The sequence below is a fragment of the Silurus aristotelis genome (genome assembly GCF_946808225.1).
Source record: "Silurus aristotelis genome assembly, chromosome: 19".
Taxonomy (NCBI): Eukaryota; Metazoa; Chordata; class Actinopteri; order Siluriformes; family Siluridae; genus Silurus; species Silurus aristotelis.
Window position 1 is genome coordinate 22,449,187 of NC_139592.1, and position 10,000 is coordinate 22,459,186.

The 10,000-nt window shown below is 40.6% G+C and overlaps 1 protein-coding gene and 1 long non-coding RNA gene across 9 annotated transcripts in view; one reads left to right on the forward strand and one right to left on the reverse strand.

The window, feature by feature from the left end:
* utrn (utrophin) overlaps positions 1–10,000 on the forward strand; it is a gene marked incomplete at its 3' end in the record, with an annotated part of 136,045 nt that overhangs the window by 66,477 nt on the left and 59,568 nt on the right. The window lies entirely within an intron of this gene.
* On the reverse strand, positions 2,644–3,688 carry LOC310715168. The gene is made up of 2 exons (XR_014530255.1): positions 3,299–3,688; positions 2,644–3,121 (listed from the first exon to the last, which is right to left on the reverse strand). It is a non-coding gene; the product is annotated as an uncharacterized lncRNA (long non-coding RNA).

The window sequence follows — 10,000 nt, forward strand, 5'->3', positions numbered from 1 at the left end:
TTAAATGCTGAAGAATTTATTTCGGCTTCTCCCGTTAGGGGGCGCCACAGCGGATCCTCCGCATGTTTGATTTGGCTCGTTTTTACGCTGGATGCCCTTCCTAACGCAACCCTCCCCATTTATCCGGGCTTGGGACCGGCACTAAGAGTGGCTGGGGTTGGTTCCCTCTGAGAGCGCCGCATCCTAACCACTAAACCACCAGGGACCCCTCATTAAATGCTGAAAACTAAATCACGAAATCACCATTTTATTTGGCGCTGACGACATTATTATTAATAATAGCGTTGGTGAGATTGTTATCCTGTTAAACACCATTGGACATGTCAGCGGTGTCACGCTCGTGACTAGAGGTCGAACAATTGATCGACCCATTTTTGCAAATTAATCGCCATCGGCCGATTGTGTAGCAAATCAGGCGGATTATTATCAAACCGTGAGTGTACGTTTTGCACTTGCATCAGAGAACTGATTTGTTCCATACCAGCAGATGGCAGTAGTCTGCATTCGGCATCCAAACAGGGAAATAGGAAGAGCTACACCTAGCTAGCTGGAAGGTCATTACTAACGGATTCGAGTAGCGTTTTTAATTCAGACCTGCTGCCATCACGCAGTCGAACCCTCTGGCCATGGTCTCTCCAATCTTCACATAATGAGCCAGAAGGAAATAGAAGCTCGAGACAAGATTACAAAGAAAGGGGCAGAAACTCTGAAAGAAAAATGGAATCTCTTGTTCTTGTTCTTTTGAGTTTTTTTTCTTTACAACTTACCAACATAGAAAATAAATGAGCCCGCAATGTTCTTTGTCTTCTTTTTGTTACCCACAAGATAAGATCTCTGAGTGTGTGTGGGATGTTGCTCTTTGTCTTTCGTTTCTTTTTTCTTTTCCTCGGAAACAAAATTACCCGTCCCGCAACTCGCGGAAAAGTTCCCGACGCTAGAACTAGCAGGGGTCCGAGGGTGCACTGTATCAGACTGGTTTATTGGGATACAGCCCACATGACCGGAGAGAGATTTCAAGCGTGGGCAGCGCAGGGTTGGCTGCCCTTGGACGCGCATCTGTCCAATTTAACGACCGATGCTAAATTTGTGGTTATTTATGGCCCCGGTGTTTGAGCGATGGTGGGTCGGAATTGATCTCTTGCCGGCGAGCTGAGAATTATTGGCACAGTTATCTCGGGGAAGGATCCGTGGAAATGCAGCTCTATTAGGAAGACGAAGGGCGTGCAATCTACAGCGAGAGCCCATATGTGGTCCTTTGGATAAAATTAGAGGGAATATATAAATATTGTTATTTTGCACGAATTAAAGATTTTTTTTCTCTAATTTGGTTGTTTTTATCACAGCAGCCATCAATTGGTTTAGTGATGCTCTGATTGACAATGGGAAGAGTAATGCAGTTCCTCAGACATCCAGCACTTTAGAACTTCCAGCTACAGATAGCTGTGGAATCAGATGTCATTTAAAGACTTCGTTTGATTATATTTTGGTTTTGAAGCTGTAGATATTGTCTATTAGGGATGTGCATCTCCATCACTGACTGCAATACTAAAGATACATACGATGTTTCAACGCAATGCGATACGAAAAAAACGATAGTTCGCTTTTATTTCCTCGGTTCAGCAGGACAGCAAATCATCACTTTACTTAAGTTACTTCTAAAAATTAAATAAAACCAGAAGGTCTTTTCCTGTTGTGTCTGCAGGAAGTTACAGCTCTACCTCTGCCATGTAAATCTGTATTCTATGTGACTCTCAGGACACGCCTCGAACGAGCTCAAGACACAGAAATCGATCTACATACAAACTATCGCTCACAAATCATTGGTCGCTTTCTAAATAATAAAAGTAAAGCGCATCCACGAATAATTATATATAAATAAATGTGTTTTTACCGATTATCTTTTATGCCAATGCATAAATGATCGGTGAATCTTACCATCTCACTATTGTCTATCGTCAGAGCAAGTGGTCAGGCATTAATTGGATTCTGGCCGAGGTTCTGGCCTCAGAAAGGGATATTTTTAATCCATTCACTTTGCTGAAGTGGACAAGATCATAAAAGCTACTTTTCAGCTGACAAATTGCCTCTAAAAGCTTTTTTTTTTTTTTTTTTTTTACCCCGCTCGCTATATGGCCAAGGATGTCTTTGAAAACCTGAGAAGGATTTAAGTGTAAGTAAATAAATAAGTCAAGCAGGTAGTGTTCTCTTGGTTGCTACACACAAGATGCTCACCAGCTAGAAAAGCATGAATCATTTCATAACTACTCATAAAGAATTCATTCTGATCCAAAAATACATTCTTAGAAGGTATATTAAGATAATGAGGAGGTATGAGATCTTTTTGATAGAGGGTAGTCTGTAGTCTGGCCACCCAGACCTTTCGCCTTCATGAGTAAACCTGTTTGTGAAACTGACTCGTTTACAGGACATGGCAGATGACCAAACAGACATTTTCCTCTGGTCCCTGTAAAAAAAAAAAAACAAGTTTACTCACAAGTATCTGTTGTAACATGGTTTCAGGAATAAAAGCAAAATAGCGTTTTCCAGCAATTAAAGTACAATGAGCTCATAATGGAGGGTTTTATTACGAGAGCGGCCACTAGAGGTGAATCACTGACATCACGTGCACTATTTAAAAAAAATTTTGTAATAAAGCTCATGGAGTGTTTTTTTTTTTTTTATCTTTATTCAGTATCCATTTCAAAAACTATTGGTTAATCTATCGGTTATTGGCAAATACAATCTAATCTAGTTATCGGTGTCGGTAAAATCCACTGTCGATCGACCTCGAGGTATTAACGTAGCCTAATTATTTGTTCGATTTACCCACCAACCATATGCATGATAAGTAAATGTTTTGATTTCAATAGCAATGAATATGAAAAATGTAATTTTGATAGTAATAGTGTTCTTTAATTGGCGATATATCTCTTGAAAAATAACACTCATTACTCTGTACTGTGCAGAACAAAATAATAAACTAATCCAGCATTAGGAAGCATAATAAATACATTTAAAATCCTAATAAATTATACACATATAATAAAAAAAAATTAATTTCACTGTGAGAATCTGCAACCCAACAATTTCCCTACGGCATCAATGAAGTATTCTGATTCCGCTTTACAACCCAAACTTCATGTATTATTACAATGGCCTGTAGCATCAACCGCATATCAATCATGCTTTCTTGACCTCCTAATAAAAAAGACCAAAATAATCCATCTTACCAGCATGTGTTGGGAGCTAGAAGGTAGCCTGAGAACCCAGAAGAAACCTGGACAGCCAGGGGAAGAACAATGAAGTTGTTTTTTTTTTAAGTAGGTCGCTTGGAAATACTCAAGTAGAAAGTTTTTATTTTTTAGATTGCCAAATTAATCTGACTTCCAAATACAGTCAGGTAAAGTCTAATGACTCACGGTAGAAAAACTAGAAGTCAAGGAGCTCATGCTCTTCTCCTGCTTTACTCGACTCATTAGATGAGCTCAGAAATGGGCTGCGATTGTTTTTGGAGATGGTGAAGCGAGCACACACTAAGGTGTAGCATGGGAGCCTGATACGGCTAATTAGCCTAGCAGCTCTGTCTGTCTTTCTCTCTCTCACACACACACACACACACACACACACACACACACACACACACACACACACACACACACACACACACACACACACACACACAAGTCAAGTCAAGTCAAGTCAAGTTTATTTCTATAGCGCTTTTCACAACAGACATTGTCTCAAAGCAGCTTTACAGAAATCAACAGTTAAGGTGAATGGTGTAAATTTGTCCCTGATGAGCAGCCGTGGCGACTGTGGCAAGGAAAAACTCCCTTAGATGTTATGAGGAAGAAACCTTGAGAGGAACCAGACTTAAAAGGGGAACCCATCCTCATATGGGTGACATCAAGAGTTTGATCATAAATCTTTCAACAATACAGAACACTGGAGAGTGAGAACTAACATGATTACTGGAGTATAAGATTATAAGTGATGTTCTTTCTGCAGTCTTATACAGTCTATATGGTTGGTAGCTCCTAGTTTTATGAGCTCAGCATTTGTGATCATCACAGATCCAGCATCAGCTTCTCCATGCCAGAGCCTTGAAACACTCCAGGAGGTCCAATGTCAAAACTCCACACATGTAGCGGGATCCAAATGGCACTGGTACGTCTCTAGATGGTTCGGGATGTTTGCGAGTTCGGCATCTACTTCTTCAAAGGTCCGTAATCATCACGAGGTGGGAGGTGACTGGAGCTGGCCAAACCTCAGGGTGTCTCGGGATGGGGAGAGAAAGAGAAGCAGTGGAGAGGAATTAGCGTAGCTGCTGTTCATGATATTAACAGCACAAGTTGATAATGTGCATGTGATCAGATGTTCTGGAGCACATAGTTATGATATGTGATGTGTGTTATGTGATGTACACACACACACACACACACACACACACACACACTCGAATATAACAATACTTTATCAGTACAAGACATTCTCATTTGTTCAAATCAGGTCAGGCCAACCTAGACAGGTATGGAGGTAATAACTGGTGCTATACTTACAGTCTCTATGGCTTTTTTATGCAAACTGTAGAAGAGGATAACAGACCTGACCTTAGCAAATTTGGCTTTTGCATTAGCGCTAGGCTAATACGTTTGTTAGCAGCAGAACGTTATTTGGTAGACATCTTCCGATACCTACTCCACATTAGCCCAAGTGGAAAACCATATTTTTAAACTTCCGCCATTATTCATACACCCCCGAATGCATAATGTCTTCGTTTCTCAAAGGTCGAAGCACACAATTCTGACTTTGACATTTCTCCGCTCTACATATCGTTATGACTTGTTAAGCGACGTTAAATTTATATCTTGAGCACGGTGGCATTTATGCGAGGAGAAATTTATCTTGGCCTCCGAGTGTCTCAGTCTGGCCTTGGATGCGAGCAATCGTGGCACATTAGTTTAATGGTTCGTGGTGCTGGTGGAAGTGTCCGACTTGTATCTTTTTAGCATGTAATTCAAGGTGATGATCTTTTGCTTTGTTGTTTAGTCTGTCAGTTTGTGAAATTTAAGAGAACCCCACTAGCATGTTTTTAAACGACTCCTTCCGTACGATGACGCCATGACGAGCCAAGCCCACCCAGGAGATTTAAAGAATGATCAGTAGGGGGAAGTATACTGTAATTAGCTAACTAATTTAATAATTAGCAAATGAAATGAAATGTCCAGGAATCTCGTTTCACTTGTGAAAATCTGTAACTTTTAGATTTTTGTGATGTTATTTCATCACAATTTTTTATTCGACTTTACAAAGGTTAATGCTCCACAGTTAAGGCTGTAGGTTTAGTGATTATAAGGTCAAAGGTTCAATGTCCAGTACTGTGAAGCTACCACTGTTGGGGACTTTGAGCAACCACTCAAAACCTATTGGTCAATAGTTTTTTATCACAAGACTTTTTAGTTAATCAATGTGAAAAGACTCAAATGTGACTCTCAGCACACGGATCTTTAATAGAATGATATTAATGACTTAAACACTGATTTCTATTACAATGATCATGAACCCAAAACCTTCTTTTTAACTACTTAAAAAAATGGTGTAAATGAGGTCACGTGTGTTGTGGCAAATTCAAGTCTGGAGTTTCTTCATCATTTATTCCTCTGTTAATGTTCTGCTTGGTGGTGAACTGATGCTGGACTGTATGTTGGTGATCAGTAGATGCACCAAGCGCCGATCAGAACGAGTTCAACAACATTGATCTTTTAATTTAGTCAAAAAGAAATGACTAATTTTGCAAAATGTAGTTGAGTTATATTTCAAAGGAATGGAACTACAGTGGAATCTCGATACTCGCGACCTCGATAGTTGGCGACTTTTCATTTGGGACCAAACTGAGAGTTAAAAATCTGATAGTTTGGTGAGAAGCCGCGAGTGACACGAAAGTTCGGAGTCACATTTCAAAACAGTTTGTACGTTTAAAAAAAGCTACTTCAGTTCATTTCCTTTGTTACTGTCCAACACTGATTATAAGTAGAAAGCAGTCTCAGTGGACGTTTTGTCAATCAAATCGGCTCAAAGTTCATTTGGCTTTTGGTTCATTTTTTTTGTTTATCATTGGATTTCCTATTAGCTGAGTCACCTGTTTGCCTGAGCAGCAGCGTACGAGTTGCTGACTGACTCACACACCGCAAGGCAGTATATGGAAATGAGCAACCTTGCGCTGGCCTGACCTCACCCTCTACTAAAACATGATTTACAGTAGGACTGTGTGTGTGTGTGTGTGTGTGGGTGGGTTTGTGGTAGAGCCATTTAAGTCTCTATTTAGCCGTTACAGCTGAGCTCTGAGTTAGGACGTTCGGTAATGCTGCTCAGTATCAGAAAAAAACATTTGTATTTCTGCACGACGTCTCAATGAATAACAAAACACATCGGTTCACACAATCCTCTAATGCTCAGAGATATTCTTCTTCTCTGGGTAATAAATAAACTAAATGTGGATATTTTACAGTCGGTAGCGTCATTTTGCTCAGGAGTTGCCCTCCATTGTACTCAGACCTGTTCCAGTATGACATTATCACACCCTTGATGTCACCCAAATGAGGATGGGTTTCACTTTTAAGTCTGGTTCCTCTCAAGGTTTCTTCCTCAAATCATCTAGAGTTTTTCCTGCTACAGTCGCAGATTTTTTTTTAAACCTGTATTAGTTTGAATGCATGTCAGCTTATGACCAAACAAAATGGTCATAATAAAAATTTATAAAAATTTTCTCCAAATCTCTATTTAATTTCCATAAATTCCTGGTAAGCTTCCAATTTGGAATATTTCCCATGGAGGGTTTCCAGAAGTTAATGGGAAATTTTCCGCCCCTTCGCAACCCTACATTTAACCCAAGTTTAATGTTTTACCCCACACAGTGGTTAAGATTTTGGACTTTTGAACAGAAGGTCATGAGTTCTAATCCCAGCACCACCAAGCTACCACTGCTGGGCCCTTGAGCAAGGCCCCCTTAACCCTCAATTGCTCACCTGTAAAACTGAGATAAAAGCATTTGCCAAATGCAATAAATGCAAATGTAGCTTAGAGTATTTAATCGGCACGGATTTGTCATGAAGTTGGATGCAGATGGGGGTTTACTTCGGGTAACTCGAAGAGATCAGAAGGTTGTGAGGTGTAATCCCCCGCACTGCCAAGCTATCTGCTGTAGCACTGCCCCTGACCCTCAACAGCTCAGTTGTATAAATAAAATAATTGTAAAAAAAAAGTCATGTGACATCAGGTTTGTAATGGTTTTGAGGTCACATGGTTGGTGGAAATCCAATGTCCAAAGTCAAATAATGAATGCGGTGCGATCACGTCTAATTATCGATGCTAATGTTTTTAAACTTGTTTAAATTTGCCTATTTTGTTTTGTTTTTTTGTTCGCTTGTTTGTTGATCGACTTGTTTGTTGAACCTTAAACGGGCAGAATTTCAGTTCTGATGAGGGTCGCGTCTGGACCAGACTGGTGTGGCGGAAAAGTGCGGGGACAAGTCAGGCACAGCAGTACACATAGTGCAGTTCAGTGTGTGTGTTTGTGAGCGAGAGATTTATGTGGAACCCATTCAGAAGTAAAAGCTGCTTAACACTAAGTGCTTTTACTCCATTTGCTCTCGCTAATGGAGCAGATGGTGAGAAACAAAGGCTGAGAGAGAAAAAAAAAGGGGAGAGTGTGTGTGTGTGTGTGTGTGTGTGTGTGTGTGTGTGTGTGTGTGTGTGTGTATAAAAGAGAGAGATGAATTCCAGGAACTACATCGACATCCCACGATCAGAGAGAAATTTGAAAAACGATAGATGTTTAAGAACGATAGCATGAGGCGGTGCGAGAGATAAAGGTTCAGAAATGAGATTTTGGCGCCGAGATCAGACCTGCTCCTGTGTTTTTTCGGGTAGCTCCAGGAACGTCGCGACCTCGTCCCATCGTGAGAGATTCCTGATCTGACGTTCTTTGTATTTTTTTCATTGTGGTTGCACGTTGAGCTCCGGAAGCCCGAGTTCGGAAATCACCCGATTGAAATGCAGTGAGGAAAAAGTACTGATTCGTGGTGAGAAATCGGAGGACAGAGAAATCTTTACATCCTGTATACTCATTACTTTAGTCAAAGTTAGTGCTTTATTGGTCTACGTTTATTCACTAACCACTGGTTCTTTCATCAAGCGGCACCGAATGGCCTTTCATCCAATCAGAATTGAGAATTTGTCACCGTGGTGTGAGGAATGTTATTAGGCCTTGGCACTGTGTTGCAGATATTAAAGCTTGTAGACAGATTTGGCAAAAGAGCTGGAATTCTCACACACACACACACACACACACACACACACACACACACACACTACACCTATTCAAATATCATAGAGTGAAACGGCACTTGTGTTTATAGACACTCATGCACTTTTATCGAAGTGATGCACTTTCGATAAAAGCCGATCGCACACAATTACTGAATCCCTCGCTTTTATGTTCTTCCCACTTCTTTTACAATCACTTACTGACTCACAACCCCAAACACACACACACACACACACACACACACACACACACACACACTTCAGTGTGTATTCAGGAGCTAGACAATAGTACACTTACACATTTAAGGTATTCTGCAGATGCCATTATTCATCTGGACTTACATTTATCTCCTTCATACAACTGAGCTGCTTTGGGTTTAAGGGCCATGCTCAGGGGCCCAAAACTGGTGACAAATAGTTAGATAATAGTAGATGATAGCAGTTTTGGACAGTAATGAAGTAAATGTAAATCGTTACTGTACTTGAGCAGCTTTTTCACGTATCTGTAATTTACGGAAGTATTTCCATTTACTGAAACTTCACTACATTTCAAATTCAAGAATTTTACTTTTTACTCTACATTTTGTGATAGTAGAAAAAAAATAATTCACATCAGTACAGGCATTGAGGCTTATTGTCTCTCTTCCCCCCCCATTGTTCAGCATCCCCACCCAATGAGCTCAATTAAGATTTCTCTTTTAGACGTTTGCTCTGAAGTGCACGTAATTCGCCAGTAGAAATAAAGAAAATAAACTCTATTAGCGGATTAGCATATCAGCGTGGCGAAAAAATGTAATTGCGCCAATTCAGGAGGGAAAATTCGGCGAATTTCTCAATTTTTTTCCCCCCCAAAAAAATATATTTTAATTATTTTTTAAATTCCTTCGTGGTCATGCTGCTTTTCTGTACAACTGGATTGAAGTGGAATTCCAGTGTGTTTACTATCCATGAGGAGTGGTGGTGCTGGTTTCTCCATCACACACACACACACACACACACACACACACGAAATTTCATGAATATCATGAATCGTATATGACTTGTGCTTCACTGTTGATGAGATGTGCAAATTCACTTCCATTACCCCTTTTACTTCTTATACCTGCTTCTTACACTCTCTTTACTCTCTTTCTTTACGCACACACACACACACACACACACACACACACACACTTCCTGGCCGCTTAACCGATTCCCTTTCAGCCTGTCTGGCTTCAGGACGAGTCCTGATGCAATTCCACGCTGCACAATATCAGCTTTTTATCCGCCAAAATACTCTGTCTGCTTCCTCTTACTACGACTAGCACTACACACGCACACACACACACACACACACACACACACACACACACACACAAGCGCAGTGCTTCAGGGTGTGTAGCGAACGAATGTTGAACCCAAACAAAGCTCTCAGCCGCAACAAAACCCATTGTGTATGTAAAACAGAAGAAAGTGCGACAAAAGACCTTGGCGTTCTACCTGACATTTTAATTGGAGTGTGTGTGTGTGTGTGTGTGTGTGTGTGTGTGTGTGTGTGTGTGTGTGTGTGTGTGTGTGTGTGTGTGCGAGTGCATGTGGATAAAATTGGAACCTGGAAACCTTTACAAAGCGTTTGAGAGCAAACACACTTACCCTCCACACACACACACACACACACACACACACACACACACAC